Source organism: Haemaphysalis longicornis, unplaced genomic scaffold, assembly GCF_048455015.1.
Source record: "Haemaphysalis longicornis isolate Haplotype H1 unplaced genomic scaffold, Haemaphysalis longicornis Haplotype H1 scaffold_5, whole genome shotgun sequence".
NCBI classification, from domain to species: Eukaryota; Metazoa; Arthropoda; class Arachnida; order Ixodida; family Ixodidae; genus Haemaphysalis; species Haemaphysalis longicornis.
This window is the reverse complement of record NW_027526385.1, coordinates 173999067-174018568: the sequence shown is the minus strand read 5'-3', so window position 1 is coordinate 174018568 and position 19502 is coordinate 173999067.

The window sequence follows — 19502 nt, the reverse complement described above, 5'->3', positions numbered from 1 at the left end:
TACTCGAAAATGCATTCCGAATAGTCGGTGGCAAGTGATGAAAGGTCCCTTTAAATGCCCCGAGAAATTTTTTTTCCTCCGGTGAATTTGACCTTTTCAATTGTCTTTTTTCATCTCAGGCTCATGTACGCGTGATTTCTCAGTGCGCGGTTGTCTAGTGCACACCTCGACACCGAATCCCGGACGTTTCACGTGAGTAGACGCTTTACCGGGCAAGTTCTAGCCCACTGGGTGGGTTAGGCCTAGGAGCTTCGCCGGCTGCTTGCAGCACGTGAGCAGAGCGCTGAGGCGGCCCCATGCTCGACGGCACGATCCTCGCGCCCGACGGCACGTGCCCCATGCTGGACAGTGCGTGTGATGCGGCTGTGGCCGCTATAGCGCACCCCTTCCACTGGCGCAAACCGAACTTCTTTCTGGTGCCTCTCTTCCACTGGCACAAAGAGACCTCCCTTCTGACTTTCGAAGCAACTTGACCCCTGGCACCCCCGACGAGCCAAGATCGAAACGAGTTCACGACGGCTGCGACGTAGACATCTCTGACGACGAGGACGGCTGGATCTTCTGGCAAGGAAAGCGCAAGAAACAGACTCGCACCATGCAGCAGGAACGGGTGAGTCTGTCCCGTTACCAAGTGCTCCTTCGTACTACCGACGGTACGGCTGTGACCAACATACTGAACCTTACACTAGACAAAATCCTTGAACGAACGATCACCAAGCCCAGATATCTCGATGCGACTTCGCTGCGCAAAAACGTCAAGGCAAACTCTATTCTTATTGCGGTGTACGACGACGAGCAAGCCAATCGGCTCTGCACTATCACCCGCCTAACCGTCGCACAAGGACCACGCCCAAAACACGTCTCTATGGAAATGACTCGCCTTAGCCATAACAGCTCGACGAGCAAAGGAGTGATTACCATTTCGCCGAACGAAACGAATGACCAACTGATGTCCTGCCTTCACAACGAGCTGGTCTAGATATTAGACGTCAAAAGGCTCGGACGCAGCAACAAGGCGCTTATCACGTTTCATTCCGCGAAAACCCCCCGCACCTTGAGATATCACTACGAGATCCTTCCAGTGGCCCCATACAAACCCAAAACATTGGTATGTTTGAAATGTCATAAGGAAGGGCATATGGTCCGCCACTGCCCTAACGAAGAGGTACGTCAGGAATGCGGCATAGTTCATGCCTTGAAAGAGAATGATATCTGCAAAAACGCTTGCTACTGCTCCGTATGCAAAGAAACAGGCCACCTAGCCACCAGTAATAGCTGCCCAAACCGGAGAAAGTGGAAAACAACAAAACAATCATCCGACCGACGCACCAACAGAGCCAGGAACCGCTCGCGTTCGGGGTCACGCTCCCGCTCCCGAAGCAAGACTCGCAAAGATACAGCAAACAGTGCCAACAACTCGTCAGGCATGGACCTAAATGCCTCCAAACAATGGTCCGACGTCGCCTCTGACCAGCAGCCAGTTACGTCGCGACTACGCGACAAGGAAAGACGCCTCCAAGAGCTGACTCGTATGATTGACGACTTGCAGAAGACATTAGAAACTGCGAGGCAGGAAATGACAGCGCTCACGACGGAAATTAACCTTGAACGCAACCGCCAGGTGCGAATAGTCTCCCAACCAGGATATCGGCGTGAGAACTCCAAACAGCGTTCCCAGACACACTCGTCAACGCCACCTAAACAGTCAACCTTAGCTACGAAATCGGATCTCCTTCAAATTAAAGCGCAGGTTCTCCACGAAAATTCAAAGGAAACTCACAAAGAAACGCAAACCCTCAACGGGAAACTCGACAACAGTAAGCAGATCCACCGCACCGAAACGGAAGCCTACCAAACGAGAATAAACATCATCGAAACGAAAGTTAATGACATCGCTGGAGCAATCAGCAAAATCAACACCACAATCATGGCCCTGCAGGAGAGAATGGAATCGCTAGTACCTTCGCATCAAACCCCAAGTCAAGGAAAGGCCCCTTCCACTCATCGCGCTCTAAATCGATCCGCTCCGTACCCACCCGTGAATGGGACGTAATTACCCTACCATTTTGCAATGGAATTGCCGCAGCTTAACATCAAACGGCACAGACTTGAAAACTCGGCTCACGGAACAATTATCCTATGCGAAACGCCCCATCGCCACCCTTCTGCAAGAGACTCGAACAGCCAACTTTCACATCCCTGGATACATCAGCCACTTTCTTCCTACGATTACACATAACGCGACAGAAAAGCCTGCGGGACAGAATGGAATGTTCATTCGCTCCGACCAAGTATACACCCTCATCGACACACGCAAATACTGCACCTGCATGCAGAAGATCATCGCAGCACGCATACAGCTGGCCACCAGCTCAAGAAAATCTAAGACGTACCTCCTGGTATCGGCATACTACCGCCCAGAAACCAGCAAGAGCACAAAGGGTTACTTCAAGTGGGTCGGAGAGTTGCGCATGCTCTACCCAACAGACCACATCATCATAGGTGGGGATTTTAACGCCAAGCACACCACCTGGAACTATACCACAAACTCCCCGCGAGGCAACGACCTGCAGGCTTCCATGGAAGCGTACGGTTTCTACCTTCAGAATAATATTGCCACCCATACCAGAATCGGTTTGCACGGGAAACAAAGGGACACTAACCCAGATTTGACTTGGGCAGACGGCCCCCTCCTTCATGACTGGCACGTTGCAACAGACCCTTAAGGTAGTGATCACTACCCCATATGGTTTGGACTCAAACGAGCTCAACTCCGGCAGGGCACACGGCGAATTACCACCACCAATTGGGAAGCCTTTCGATCCTGCCACATCTGCCCAGCTAAAGCGCACGACATAACTAGCCTCGGTAACGAAATACAGCGCGCTTATCAAACAAGCTCTCAATGTTCCACAGTAGATGAAGATTGTCCTTGCCCTGACCGGCACTTGCTAAACCTATGGGATACCTACTACATACTAGTGAACCGCTACAAATGTAATGGGAGGCGATTTCGAGACCTGAAGCGAGCCCGTCTCAAACATACAGAAATTAAGCGATATGATAAAGAACTGTCTTTCTTGCGTTGGACGGAATACTGCGATAGCTTCAACAAAGACACCTCTACTAAAAAGCTGTGGCACACATTTCGATCCCTTAACGGCAAGAAAAAGACTGGTAACTGTATTGCCAAAATTGCTGTCAACATTGGGTGTTCTATCGAAACAATTGAACAAGAGGCGGCTTACAACTTCTTCCCTAACGCCAGCCTTACGCCTCTACCTCCCCACCCTCGCGTAACGGTTACGGACGAGGACAATGAAGAATCACTGTTCACTATGGCGGAAATGGAGACTGCCCTCCACCAGGTTAACAAGCGTAGCGTTCCTGGTAAAGACGGTATCACTTGGACTATGCTTCAGAATTTAAACGAACAAAACAAACAACTCCTCCTCCAACTCCTCAACGATGTTTGGAAATCTGGCTCCATCCCTGCCTCCATGAAACACTCGGTTATACAACCTATCCCCAAACGAGGGAAACCTACAAACCACATCCGTAACCTCCGACCAGTTTCTCTAACATCTACGATAGGTAAACTTCTTGTAAGGATGGCTGCTAATCGTCTCACTTACCACTTTGAACAAATGACCAACCACTTTCACCCTGGTCAGACTGGTTTCCGCCCCAACATGGGGACTCATGACAGTCTGTGGCTTCTAAGACGGCTCATCAATTCAGCTCGACCAGGCCCGCCATCGGGACAACCACATATTCTGGTGGCAGTTGATCTGCAGAAGGCCTTCGACACGGTGTCGCACGAAGCCATACTGGCCGAAATCGAGAACCATTATCCGGGCAAGAGGATCTACAACTACGTTGCCAGTTTTCTGGAAAATAGAACGTTCGAGATCTGAACGGGCAACGACCATCCGAAGACCTACTACAATGACCGCGGAGTACCACAAGGCTCCATAATATCACCCCTCCTATTCAATTTGGTGATGAGAAAGGTAGCAATTGACATACACAAAACCAGCGGCGCGCGCCTCACCGTCTATGCGGATGATATCACGCTGTGGACGGAGCGATACGATTATCCTACCACCGAGGAGGCGTGCATAGACCTTCAAGCAGCCCTTTTTGCGCTAGAAAACGCCATCCAGGCAGCAGGAATGCGGCCCTCACCGGAAGAGCCAACTCTACTGCTTTTGGGAGGCAAAGAACAAGAAAGGCAAAAAGTCCATCTTTACCTTGAAAATCAAGAGATTCCGCTATCCTGGCAAGGTTGGATCCGCCTACTCGGCGTTCCTATCAGTCAAAAAGGCAACGCCACAGAATGGCTCAAGCAGGTCCGACAGGGCTGGGATGCTACAGCCCACCTTATCCACAGAATCGGCACAAAATTCGGTGGCGCAGGCACCGCCCCCATCCGGAACATCGGTAGAGCCATTCTAACTTCCCGGCTAACATATGGCGGGACCTGCTTCAACCTGACGCAAACCCAATTAAATAAAGTTCGAACTTTACACCACAAACTGATTCGAGTCATCACCGGACTCCCTCGGCACACCAAGCTAAATGACTTGTACACTTTTGCATCGCTGCCACCAATTGAAGCAACACTGGAAGCAGCGCGCGACAACCATTCCGACCGTCGCGAACTCACCGTTCAGGGCCGTCATCTCATCGCCTACGATGAGACACGAACTTTTTCACCTGGCCCGTCAACAGACCCTTCTTTGACCCGAAACCCGCCTTGGCAATGGACACAACCGGTAAATCACAAACCAAGGTCGACAAAAGAGCGCAAAAGGCACAAGCATCAAAGAAACACCCTATCTCGCTTCCAGCACCTACTAGAACCAGGCACATATGCCATCTACACAGATGCCGCACTAGCATCTGACCGATTTACGTGCGGAATACACCACGTCAACGATCCGAGCTTGACAGAGTACATGACGTTCTCTACGAAATCCGAAATCGACCCACTTACAGCAGAACTTAAAGCCATTCTACTGGCCACCGCCCTACTTAAAGGGCTGGTGAAGAGCTTTTCAAAAAAATTTTGTTGGGGGCATTACATTATGGTTTTCCTGACGCTGAATTCGAAAAACATGTTTATTTTATGTGTAAATACACCAAAACCATCTTTTTTCGTCAAAACAAACGACCCCTGCCCGAGGGCACGGTGAGAGCCCTGGCTGCCTTTCGCGATTGGCTGGCGGCATATGACGTCATATTCGGAAGTGCCGGCGCTGCGGGGACCGCACGGCCTGAAGATATCATTCTATTCCCGTTCAGATACGGGCTAGAAGGTCGTCTGGTGAATGGAGGGCTCACACAATCTTTCCTTAGAATAGGAGAGCCTGAGGGAAGTATGAACAAAACAGGTTCGCTCGCGGCGAGCTAGAAAGGGGCTCTCTACCGACGACTCATGGCCGACTTGTTTCTCGGGTGCAGGGAAGTGGCGCAGATATTGGTTCGCCGCTTTCACTACCAGCGCTAGCCACAATTCCTAGCACATTTTTTCAACCCACCATCATCCCCATCCTCGAATGTGGAACTTTGTTTTTACATTTGGACAGGAGGCAACAAGCTCTGTGCAGCGGCCTGAGATGCGCACAGGCAGCGCGGCCGCCGCCGGTCGCCGCATCGCGCAGAGGTGGTTGTGCCGGGTCGCTGCTCGGCCGGTTGCGGAACGTGGCATTGCTGCACATACGCATTTTTTAGAATAGGGGAGTTGAATGTTGGTCGCCCCCCAAAAGGTAGAGGAACCCAAGCGCAGCACGCTGGTCCCCGAAGCTCCCCAACTGCTCCAGCCGGCTCAGGTTGCACGGATCGCCGGTGGTGTTGGGAACTTTAGGTTTAGCACCAAGGGAGATGGTTGGTCGCCGCACAGTTTTTCACCACATTATCATCCTCTTTCTCGCATGTGGAACCTTATTCCTACGTTGATAGTCATTCTAGCGATCGGTGCGGTGCAGCCGGTGCTCATGCTTGCGCGCAGGTAACGCCATCCATCGGCCTCTCGCCGCATCTCTTGCTCGGGCAGGCCCGTCGTCGAGCCTCCGCGACCGGTCGGCGCTCCGCATCGCGATACACCTCTTTCGAAATCACCTTGGATGACAATCCCTAGCACAATTTTTCACCGCACTATCATCCTCTCTTGCACGTTTACCTTGCTTTTCGCGACGGCCTTGATTCTGGACGGCGGCGAAGAGCGGTCGCTGCCGCGGCATGTGTGGGGCGAGCCGTTTCGTGCGCCGTACGGGCATGCACGACCGGCGAGTGTGCGGAGCGCTTCCGCGCACAGAAAACGCTTCATGCTTTCAGCTTGCTTGATTTCTTCTTAAAATCTAGCTATTCAGCTAAGCTGTCGTCACAGCCAACAACGTTGATCGGGAAAACGAGCAAGAAGTTCGGGAAGCCCAGAGCGCTGTGGTCCCACAAATTTTCTAATTCCCTTATAATAATGGATCAGAAACTTGGGGTACCTCCGTATTTGTTTGAGCCCGTCACTTCGCGTATGAAGCACAGAGCAGCCGACGACACGGCCGACCCCGCGACTACTCGTGAAGGCAATGTAGTAGCCACGGGCGCTCGGGTAGGGAACCTCAAGGAGTCGCTTTAGGGGATCACACAGTAGCATTACGGTTAAAAAATCGACGCGGAAGCAACTTGAGACAATGATGGTTAATAAAGCGCAGATTACACGCCTCCTTATTTCGGAACTTCGCCCAAAAAACTGGGACACAGCGAAGCGGCGGCGCACGCCGCTGGCCGTCTTCCGAATATGACGCTACTTCCGGTCGCTGCCTCTCAGTTTCTCGCTCTTCCGGCGATGCGGCAGGAAGCAGTGGGCGGGGCGTAGGGTCAACTTTAACGACGAATACCGCTGTCCCCAAGCTAAAAATGACAAAAAAAACTTTACAGGCACAAACTGACCAATGTAATAATTGTAAAAAGTAGAGTTTTGCCCGGTTTTAAAAGTGCTTCAGTAGCCCTTTAAGAGGGATCTCCCGTCCATCAAGACAAAACACAATCCCTCTAAAGTCGTCATATATACTGACAATGCAGAGGCAATCAGCACAATGCACTCTCCAGATCCGCATGACTACATCTCCAATGCAATTAGACGAACCATCGACAACCTTGCCGAAATGAATGACACCACAATTCTTATAGAACGGACCCCCGGCCACCAGTCCAACCCAGGGAACGAGACGGCCCATCGCATGGCATCTGTGTCACTTCGTACCTCCCAGAACTCTCATGCGACGCCGCCCCACTTCCCGAACGTGCCCTCAACACCCAGTCGTTGAACGCCGTATTCGAAAAATGCGGCGACGCCGTCACCTCAAGGAAACGACCCCAAGGCCAGACCCACCAGTTCCCGAGGGCATCCCGCGAGGCCTCCAGGTCCTTCTACACAAGGCCCGCTCCGGCACAGCGGTCACTCCTGACGTCCGCGACCGATGGACCTGGTACCGGCGTTTCGGCAGAAAAAGACCAGATGGCTCCACACCTGTTCCCCCTCCTACCCTTCCCTGCCCCCTGTGCAGTGCCGACCAAGCCACCATACACCACCTTCTCTGGGACTGTGCCGGACTCTCCGAGGAACGGCGTAGGTGTCTACCTCCTCACGTCACTTCCCTTCTAGAATGGATAACGCCTTCGAGCGACGTGAAAGAGACTTTACTGACCCTGTGGGAATTTGCTGAACGTACAGGTCTAGTGAAAATGACCTAAATCAAGTGGTCCGTGTGCGGGGCGGACGTGCGTTGTGATTGAACCCAATCCCCCCGCTGGTTTATTTCCCTCCTCTTCCTCCCCTTCCCCTGCACGAGGCGTTCGACCTCTCCCTTCTAAATAAATTCATTCATTCATTCATTTCTTACGCGTTTCGCGATTTCAAGAACGACAGTTACATGACATAGGGCAATAAATACGTCCATGCTTTGGAAATAAGCACCCGGAAGGCGCTGCAAACGCCTCCGTTTTCGGCGGACGTCGCTCTTGGGAGACCTTTTTGTGTTTTCCGGTCTCCCAGTCCTCTTTGCCGAGATTGGCTGTTGACAGTTTTCGCGCCTAAGTTCCTGAGACATATGAGGGAACCATAGCAGTCACCTCTCCCAACTGCAATGTGTATATCACGTTAGCATGCCTTATAAACTTTATTGCAGTAACTTGGGCTTGTCGCGCCTAGAACTTGTAATTTAGTTTGCTCAGGCAGAATGATTGGCGCTATTTGTCGATATATTTTTCCCCTCGCACTCGCTTCCTCATCACCGCATCTAATTCCCCTGACATCCCACAAACCTGCCGAAGATGGGGAAGTTGTTGACGCGTTCTGGGCAACTTTCTCCGTCTCAGTAAAGTAATAGAAAAACAACCCTGCTTTTCTGTCGTTTCGTTCCCCATTTCGTGGTTTATATATGTGTGCGCGGCAGTACGGGAATCGTAAGAAGTGGTTTCTTGGGATTCTATTTAGAGGATCAATGTGTGGCCTGTTTTATTATCCAGAGACGTGATGTCGCTCCGGTAACTCCCAGAGGCATATACCGGGGACCTACGATGTAAATAAAAACGAGGCGCCCCAGTGGCATCGAAACCGCCTGACGATAACAGGACCATGAGTAATTGTTCCCGCACAGAGCGAAAACATTCTTGAGGCAATGAAGTCCGCTAACGGGATTCGAAGGCAAAAGCTAGTTATTATAGAAGTTTGGCTAGATCGTGTTTGGGCTTCTTTTTTTTTTGCTTTCGTTCCTTCGTATTTTGACGCTCATGTCGCTTTAAGGGGCCATGAAGACAAAGTACAAGTTCGTTTTATTCGAAAGGTTCCGTTTTCTATAGTGCCCCCAGCGCTTGTCCGGAAGCGAGCGATGCTTTGTTCACAGCGAAATTAATCAATTTAAGTTAAAATTTCGATTCTCGCGCCAAGACGTGTGTTTGAACGAAGTTTGCAATGACATCATAAGAACAGGTTTTTCAACTAAACTTGGTGTGGGGCGGAGACTTAGGGCCTGACAAGGTGTCACCCCACGCCAGACAGTTTCGGGCCCTTTTCTCTCCCTCTCCCCTCCCCACCCCCCTCCCTAAAAACCTCATCGCATCGCGGAGACTTGCTTACTGTTAGTCAACCAAGATGGCGCCACCGCACCACGGCAAGCCGTTTTCTGCCTTTGGTTTGTTTGTGAGCGTATTTAAACCTGGCTTGTTTTTTTTTTCTCGGAGAAAATAATCGTTTCGTGAAACATGGCGCTCGGTCGACAAATATGGTCCCGTAAGACGCCGTCGGTTACGCTAATCGGCCAGCGTCGTCTGAGACAACCCCAAAATTTACACCATCTTCCCGCGAAGGGAACCATGGGGTAGATGCGACGCATCGGCGGTTGCCGTTGCGTTTACGTTATGTTAGCGTGTGGATTGCTGTTGTTGTGTGTCCTATTTACGCAGCATGTTCACCCCCGATGCGTCGCATCTACCCCATGGTTCCCCTCGCGGGAAGATGGTGTAAATTTTACGGTTGCACCGACCACCGCGATATCGGGCCTGGTTGTCTCAAATGATCGGCGGTCACCGGATGATGACATCGGAGGAGCGCCGGCGGAACGACTGAGCGGAGCGGCGCAGTTACCGCGTTTATATGTACGGTGAGGGGAATGAGAGAGAGCTGCGCAGAGCAGCGCATGCGCATGTGTTAACCATGACCAACTAAACTTCGGACCTGCCAAGCCAGCTGCGCTCTATGGGAGGGCTTGCGCCGGGTCTCGTTCTGCGCCCGGACGCTAGGGGCGCTTTTACACCCTATTGCGGGGAACGGCGGCCTCGCTAAGTAGTGCGTGCTTAAGCGCTAGTAGAACCCTCCTGGGCCGGGAATTTGTGTTTAATGTCACGTCAGTTGATCGATTTCGCTAATTCCGAATGAATAAGTAGCACTTTTACGGTTACCATGCCTGGACGAGTGTTTTTTACTGCTTAGGCTGGACCTCTTGACTGTCTTTGCTGTTGTGAGACGGGCTGCGGTGAGCGCCACGCATTAGCTTCGTGGTCTCATATGAAGTGATGACAAAAAGGGATTACATTGCCTCACGTGCCGACAACACAACTGGCTGGCTAATCAAACTGTACTGCTTCAAACTTGAAGGGGAGGCGATTCCCGAATATGAGGTACATTGGGAGGTTCATAGCATAAACCAAACTTCGTTAGGTCATAAAGCTTCCCAGGAACACTTTTTGTCATAGACAGACAGACAGACAATGAACTTTATTGTTTTGTCATAGAGAATACAAAAAATGAAGCTTTCTGTTGAAATTCTTCATTAGCTTAGCTTTTTTTTTCTATGACCTTGCGGTGGAATTTCCTATGCTCGGAAAATAAAATGCAAATTCAAGACCTGAAGATAGGTCCTACACGCACTAATAAACGAAGATGATTTGGCTCCGTCTTTGGGAATAAATTGGAAATTCTTTATTACGAGTGCATGTGAAGTGCTACAATAACATACTACAATACTAACTGAACAACCGTGCCATTGTAATGTTATTTACATGCTAATTTTATTTACATACACAATGCCACGCTGTAGTCAGGTTTTCAGAACCTTAATGAACGCTGGATTCGCACAATCTCTTTCACTTTGGCATTTTTGTAAACAGTTCATTTTCGTTCACAATTCTACACTTCACTTGAACAATGCAGCGCAGTAGTCACGCCTTCAGCGCTTTTCTGGGGGCCGGTTTTTCCGCAGTCATTTTCGCTTTGCCTTGCTTGCCGGCTTTCTTCGCAGCAAAATTTGTGAAAAAAGGTCGGCTGAACATTTGTCCCCTTACCGTTATTTAGATCTACAATAAGGTACGAGACAGTATACCATCGTGCTCCTCAAAGGAAAAACTCGCTTCAGGGGACTGAATAAGCTATATTTTTCATGTGTGATACTTTGTGCTTTGCATACGGCAAACGCAACTTATATTCCACGCCGCGTCTGCAAGTGCGCGTTCTGCACGGCTGTCACCCGTGCGTGCGGCGGAGGAGGAGGGTTGTGAGTGTGTGAGTGCTTTATTGATACAGAAAGTTCAAAATAAATGGACTGGGGATATTTCGAACTCATTTGGAGTTCACCAGCATACAACCTATTCCGGGGGGAAGCGGAGAAGGGGAATGAAAGGGGATAGGTGAGAACAAATGCGGCGGCGGCGAGGAACGACAGGGCGTAAGTAGCGCCACTCCACTCGTAGCGGCGAAAATTATCCCTGCGACGGCGGTGCTGGGGCCGCGCTCGCTGGGCAGGTCCGAAGTATAGTTGGTCGTGGTGTTAACCCGCACCCACGCACAGCTGGCACGGCGACGGAGCGAGCGCAGCCGAGCGCTAACACGCAGATGGCGCTGCGGTGAGAGCGGCGCTAGCGCGCAGCTGGCGCGGCGAGGAGAATGGGGGAGGGATGTGGACGCCGCCGGACTACGCCGGAGGGACAAGACGGGTGAAAGAGATGCGTTGCATCTATTTGCAGTCCTGTGTATCTAAATGAAGCATAGTGCGCGCAGTACCAACAGCAGTACGTATCGGTCTTCTATGTTTACGTGTGCTTTCGTAACTTCCACTGCTTGTCCAACCATTCTTACTGATATAAAAAAAATGCGCTCTAAATTTGAGCGCAAATAGCTCGTTCGGGAAGCTTATAAGTTCTGCCTAATTTGTGTTTGCTTTTTCCGGCCTCCGCGAATCGCAGAGCAGGCTCGTATGACATCATCGGTTCTGTTGCGGGAAATGAGCTAGTGGGTCGCAAGGCAAATCCCTTTTTTCCTAATTGTGTAGTTTATCTGAGCGAAGTTTACGTTAAAAGTGGTGTCAACATGATTCTTACGAAGCGATCTTTTGAATGAACCAAACTTGCATTTTGTCTTCAAGGCCCCTTCAAGGCAGACTGGTCAGTCACACTTCGCCCGGCACAGTGAGAGCTCTTCTCCGCGTGCATCTGTTCTACTCACGTCCCATCGCGTTCGCCTGTCACGCCACACGCATCAGGCTAATCATTGCTCCATTCTGGTTCTGGTTAGCGCACTCGGTTCCTGCGCAGGCGTCCCGGGTTCAAGTAACACAAGAACCAACGTGGGTTTACTTGTTTATTTTATCTTTACAGCAGCGGCCAATTTCGGCACAGCTTGTGTTGACGGACGGCGACGACGGCTAGGTTCACATTTCGCGTTCCGTGAGACCCCTGAGACTTTCACCTTAAAATAAAAACAGGATGCCGAGAACAAACCAATCATGCAGCTGGACTTGATGCGAGGACTTGAACCTGCAGCATCTCAAGAAAGCCGTGAAAGCCAGCAAGGACAACACACTAAATGTGTCTTTTTCCCGCAAAGACTCACAAATCGGGAACACCATGGTCTTGACATGAACACCAGAATTAAAAGTAGGTAAATTGTAAAACCACTCAATAAATGAGAAACGATTACTTGGCTAATTTCTTTTGTGAATAAATTATTTTCCCGCGAATTCTAAACAATGGTGATGCCCGTGTACGCAGGCTTTATACGTACGTGGCGCCAGACGGGTGAAAGGACGCACAGAAGATTCGGATGTCGGCCTCTCTATATACAATATATCCATGCACCCGCCTATTCGTCTAGGGGGGTACGTTTGAAGGAGCCGTGAGCACAGCATACGAATTTGGTTCATTAAAAAAAAGCCTGCTTTGCCCCGACAACAGTGACACTGATTTTATCGCAAACCTCGCACAAATCAGTGGGATATCAAACAACACACGCTGCGCAGTAAAGACCCCCCAGTCACGTTCCTACGATTTATCTGCGACGTCACAGAGTCTTGTTTTGTGCAATTGGCGGCCGGCGACCGAAGCCGCCACGCAGAGATATGACTTGGTGATTTATTGTTGCGAGGAAGACACAACGAAGAATGGTGTATTGACAGGTATTGACAGTGGGCGCAGTTCAAGCAGGAGGGGTCACAAACCAGGCAAGGCGGCTGCGGTAAGAGCGAGAGCGATTCCTCTTCTTCCTCATCGTTTCGCGTAAGCTCTGGGCGCATTGCCCCGTGGTCTTTCATGCGTGAAGCGTGCAGTTGTGCTGCATCTTCCTCTTAGCTTGTCTCCGAGCGCCTTGGAACAATGTGTACCAGTTGCGAAACTGCGCTTCACAATCCGCGCGGCACGAGCCCCACCTGGTGCACGCATGCTGAGGGTCAATTGTAGTGGCTAAAAGTAGACTTCTTTTAAAACATTTACTTAAGAACAAAACAATAAAATAAAGCTTGCTTTTCAAATTAAAACACAAATATAGCGATATTGTGCACCGCTAAAGTTGGCATTGCCGGACATAAAATTCCAGTTATATTCCATACAGCTTCCAATTATATTCCATATATATATATATATATATATATATATATATATATATATTTCATAGGTACATAGAGTTAATGCGATATTCACAGTCCTAGACGCCTGCGCTCGTGACGTTATTCTTGGTATTGACTTTCTTACTGACCACGCCGACCTCACCGACTGCGCCTCCGGCATCCGTCGTCTTGACCTGCCGATCACACCTGTTGCCGCCACTGAACCACATTCACGTCTATGCTCTGCCGAACACCTCCAATTACCTCCGAAAGCAAAAACCTGCGTTTGTTTGTCCCCGTGCCCACCTGTCAAGAACGGCGAGCACATTGTTTCACCTCTTACTGACGTCCTCCCACGACTCCCCCTACGCTCAGATCTTCCATGCTTCGTCTCATTTGCTTTGCTGCCACGTAACATTATTTATGCTTCCTCGGTTTCCCTTTTGACGACTTACGGCAGCAACCGCAAGCACTTGAGTACTACAACGTTCTGTTGTTCTGTTGGCAGACGACAGGCTCGTCAACTTGACTCAGCATAGGGGGTGGGGGGCAAACCGTCGACCGGCTTTTGATACATGGGGCCTATGTGGAGTTTCGCAGTGGGTATATGCCGAGTAACTCTGCTGATAAGTGTTCTGAGTGGAGGCCCATATTGGAAGTGGAGGCCACCACTTCACTGTAGCGAGAAGTTTGAGAATTTTTTGTATTTCTTGCGTTTTTTCGTTTAAGAAACTTCTTTCGTGGCTGGTATAGAGATGAGTGAGTTACCGAAGGATAATTCTTTCAAAGTGAACCCGGTTGAGTTTATTTTGTCTTGAAGGCGTCTTTAACGAACCGATTTTACGACACATAGGCGGCAAAGGACTCTCATCTTTGGGGACAATTTTTACCCCTGCCTTTTTAACTGCGGAGCACTTTAGCGACCCGGGATGTCGTCCGCCAAATGTCGTTGGGCGTCACGCACCCACGCTGATACCAAAACTAGTCAAGAGAGGGAGCCACAGCTTCTCGGAATAGACCCTGTGAACAAAGAGCCGCGCTTTCCCGCAATGGACGCCAAACAGTTCGCACGGTTGGGCGACAGCGGGCACTTGCTCGTGAAAGACAGCGACGATTGAGGGCCGATTCGTCTGTGTGACAACATGAGGGAGAACCTAAGCGTCAACGAAGAGAGAAAAATTACCAGCTTCGTCAGGCGGATAAATACAAGCTACTCACGGCAATGTATACAAGGGAGACATGTGCAAATCACTGCTCCCCACTTCCGTCAGTTTTCACGTTGAGTGAAACTGCACGTATTCTTCAACACCCAATTCGTTTTGGCGACAATCAGCGACGAATATTTATGCCCAACTCGATTATGTGACGTTGCACTGAAATTACTTTGGTACGAATGTGCTTTCAGGGTACTCTAAAAATACACAAATGACTTACAAAATTTAATGTTTTTTCGGTGCTTCTCGCCCTAAATTCTGTTTTTCCCCCCCGAGATTGCCCTTTGTTCGAAAGAGTCCCATCTGCTAAAGGTGGCCCCATTTCCAAAAAAAAAAAACATTCTTTTTCCTCGGGTTAATTTTTATTGTATTTGGGGCCTACTTTTCGTGCTATGAGACCGCTGTTTTTTATTTTGAAGCTCTTTGACATCAGCCGTCGGGGTTTATTTCCATATTCATGCCGCCAGTGTAAATATGTAACTTATAGGTAAAACTGGTTGACCCCCTAATCTCCCCACTAAAGTTAATGATCACCGTTTTTTTAACGAAAGGATTTGCGCCGCCTATTCGAGAACACAACAAGTGTTGGGAAATGTCACAATCTTTTAACAGCGGAGCTGTTTAAAGTTGAGCTTGGTCCGCTGGCGTTAGCAAAAAAATACCAAGAGAAAAAAAAATATCTGCGGCTTAGCTCAGCTAACCTTGGATATGCAAAGAAAAAGCTTGGCTTAGTCTGATTGAGTCTTAATTTCGCTTGGTTAACCTTTGATGTAGCTTGTTTTGCCGACCACGGCTCAAAGCCGTTCTGTCCGTGAAACGCTCACAAAAGGAGTGCCGGCCTCGCTTTCATTCACGGCGAACGCGGCGTTCCTCTTCGCCGGGCTCAAGACGAGTAACGTAGCCCGAGACGACCCAGCGCCGCATGTGTGGGAGGCTTCGAGGTTGGTCGGCTGGCTATCAGTGGTCGGCCGCATCCGCCGCGGCCGCTGCCGCTAGCTGAGCAGAACGACTGAAAACGGGGAATTGTGCGCAGCGTCGAAAGCAAGCCCGGTGAGTCACGTGATTCGCTTCAAGGGGTGTGTCCCAGGGGGTGTGCTTGCAGTGAAAAGGTTAACTTGCGCATCCGCGGCGAAAGCGCTGGACGGTATAGTAAAGCTTTCCTTTAAAAAACTGCGTCGCCTGTAAAGGGTGCACCACCGCAGATAGGGCACTATAACAGTGAAGCTGACTTTCGCGCCCGCTCGACTGTGTTCACAAGGGACACATGCGTATACGCACCCCTTACTATACGAGTTTAAGGGCGATAGTCTTGCTTGGGCTAGCAAAACGCAAAAAAAAACAAACAAAAAAAAAACAGAGGGGCAGCCTGCACTGGGGATGCAAGGTTGGAGAAACAGCCGAACTGGTGGTCGACCTAGCTTCTTCCCCCCAGGGATTCGCTGGCAGTGGGAAGGGGGGGGGGGGAGTAAACTTGGCCTCACCCCTGAACACTTAGCCTGGACTAGCGAGTAGCAAGAACATCGCAAAACCTAACAAAACGTAGCAAATCCTTCGAAAACCTAGCAAAACTTGTCAAAACGACACCGCAGGACAGGCAGTCATGCCTTTGCATCTTCTGACGCACGACACCGCAGGGGGGCACGACACCGCAGGACAGGCAGTCATGCCTTTGCATCTTTTGACGCAGGTCGTACTGCTCGGATTCTTCCCGTTTCCCCGAGACGTCAACTTCGCCAACGAGGCGTCGACTTCGCTGTTTCTCCGTGACGGTCGCCTAAACCTTACCGGCTGCGACGAAGCAACCTTCCACACCCTGGCCGAACATCCGAGCGCGCGACCTTCCCAACACGAGCTTCTGCCCGCCGCGACCGGTTGCCCCTTCCTGCTCCCCCGAGCAATTACCGGCTCTGGACATCCATGCCTACTTAAGGAGCCACCGCACCGAACCCAGACGGGGCACGACACCGCAGGACAGGCAGTCATGCCTTTGCATCTTTTGACGCAGGTCGTACTGCTCGGATTCTTCCCGTTTCCCCGAGACGTCAACTTCGCCAACGAGGCGTCGACTTCGCTGTTTCTCCGTGACGGTCGCCTAAACCTTACCGGCTGCGACGAAGCAACCTTCCACACCCTGGCCGAACATCCGAGCGCGCGACCTTCCCAACACGAGCTTCTGCCCGCCGCGACCGGTTGCCCCTTCCTGCTCCCCCGAGCAATTACCGGCTCTGGACATCCATGCCTACTTAAGGAGCCACCGCACCGAACCCAGACGGGGCACGACACCGCAGGACAGGCAGTCATGCCTTTGCATCTTTTGACGCAGGTCGTACTGCTCGGATTCTTCCCGTTTCCCCGAGACGTCAACTTCGCCAACGAGGCGTCGACTTCGCTGTTTCTCCGTGACGGTCGCCTAAACCTTACCGGCTGCGACGAAGCAACCTTCCACACCCTGGCCGAACATCCGAGCGCGCGACCTTCCCAACACGAGCTTCTGCCCGCCGCGACCGGTTGCCCCTTCCTGCTCCCCCGAGCAATTACCGGCTCTGGACATCCATGCCTACTTAAGGAGCCACCGCACCGAACCCAGACGGGGCACGACACCGCAGGACAGGCAGTCATGCCTTTGCATCTTTTGACGCAGGTTAGTTACCTCCGCTTTTCAAATCAGTACCGAAGTGATGACCCCTTTCTTGTTGCGGTGTCGTGCCCCTACGACCCAGACTGGCGCCGTGCTATTCGCGTGTGTACAGATGCCATTGCATTTGATTTACTGTGTCACTTGTTGCTGATTCTGTCCGGTGACGTTGAGCTAAACCCTGGTCCTACCACAGAAATTCTGGCTGCCATAAGTAAGCTTCAAGAATGCCAAAATGCTATTCAAACTGAGCTAAAAGATCTGAAGACCACACAGTTGTCACAGGAAAAAATGATCACAGATATCACTAACAGGCTTGCCGCACTGGAAATCACGCAACCAACAAATAATCCCGACCCAGTTGTGCACGAGGCAAATGCAATCAAACGTGAAATCGCGGTCCTCCAAGCGGCTCACACAGATACTAACAACCGAATGCGGAGGAACAATCTTTTGTTCCTGGGTATCGATGACGCAGAAAAAGAGACGTGGCAGGAAGCTGAGAAAAAAATAGTAGAATTTTGCTCTGCCACCTTGAAGCTGCAATTGCACGAGAACGCTATCGAACGTGCCCACCGCTTAGGCAAATTTAGTAACAACAAAAAAAGACCCATAATTGTAAAGTTAAACCATTTCAAGACTAAAGAAAATATCCTTGCTTGCGGCCGCCAACTGAAGGGAACTGATTACGCCTTCCGAGAAGATTTCGCTCCCGCTACTCGATACGCGCGCTCCAAATTAATACAATTCATCCGACCTCAAAAGTGTGCCTTCAAACTCTCCGTTGATAAACTGCACGTAGGAAGTAAATCTTATTCTTACGACGCGGCAACCGATACCGTTTTAGAGTGCGAAGACTTCCCTGCGTTTGCGCCGTTCCCCCCTCAGCATCATCTCAGTGCCGAAGCATGTGGTAACTGACGCAGAGCAAACAACCAAGGTCATTCAAACAACCGTCCATCCTCTTCTGTAGACATCAACATTGCTTTCACCAACATTAGAAGTGTAGTCCCGAAACGAGATCAGTTACACAGTTTTATCACAGACATTGACGCCGACGTAATTCTTCTCACTGAGACATGGCTGAATGACAACATTAGAGATTGTGAAGTTTTACCCTTGAACCTAAATTACACACTATACCGCCATGATAGAAAGGACAAGAGAGGAGGTGGCGTTCTCGTTGGAGTTAAAAGTAGCATGTCATCCTCACTCGTCAGCCGCGATGACAACCTTGAGCTCACATGGGTGTGCGTGCACAATTCATCGGTTAAACTAGTGTTCGGCGTTTGTTATCGACCACCAGACAGTAATCCGCTTTTTTGTGACCACCTTCGCAACTCCCTCACAAACATCAAAGATAAATTCCCCGAAGCGCCAATTTTCCTTTTTGGAGACTTCAACTACCCTCACATCAATTGGTCCCTTCTCGCGGTGGCTAATCAGTCGTCCTCGAATGAACACAAACAGTTTCTAGACTTGGTACTAGACTTTAACCTTCACCAAACAATAACGACGCCTACAAGAGGTGACAACGTACTTGATCTTTTGCTCACCAACTGCCCTGATGATGTATCAAGTGTAACAGTACTGCCCGGACTTAGCGACCACAACCTTCTTCATGTAGCCCTCTCTATGCCAATAAAAAGACGGTCACCTACGAAGAAATTAATCACAGACTATAATAGAGGAAACTTTGAATTAATCAATAAAGAACTTACTCACTACTATGAAAATTTTGAAAAGTCGTACGAGGCTCGTTCAGTAAACACCAACTGGGAACTCTATAAAAACATGTTGCTCAGCTTAAAAAAGAAATATATACCTACAATCACTGTAAAATCAGACTCGAATAACCCATGGTTCAACAAACACTTAAAATCACTGCTAAACCGGAAAAAGCGCCTGTATAGAACCGCAAAATGCAAAAACAGTCCAGAAGCATGGGAGCGACACCGCCTCTGTGAGGCTGAATACATCAAAGCATTAAATGACGCCAAAGACAAATATTTCCAAGTTGACTTGATTTCAATACTCCGCACAAACCCAAATAAATTCTGGCGCACCATTTCCACCAAACCACAAACTAACCAGATAAACCTTGTCGATGCAAGTGAGGAACCCATAGGCGTCAGTGATTCCGCAGCAGCCCTAAACGAATTCTTTACATCGGTCTTCCACGATTTTAATTCTTGCCCTATAGAACCCTTGCCCAACTTCTCCCCCAAAACAATGCCTGAAATACAAATAACCCTGGATGGCATAACCAACTTAATCCGC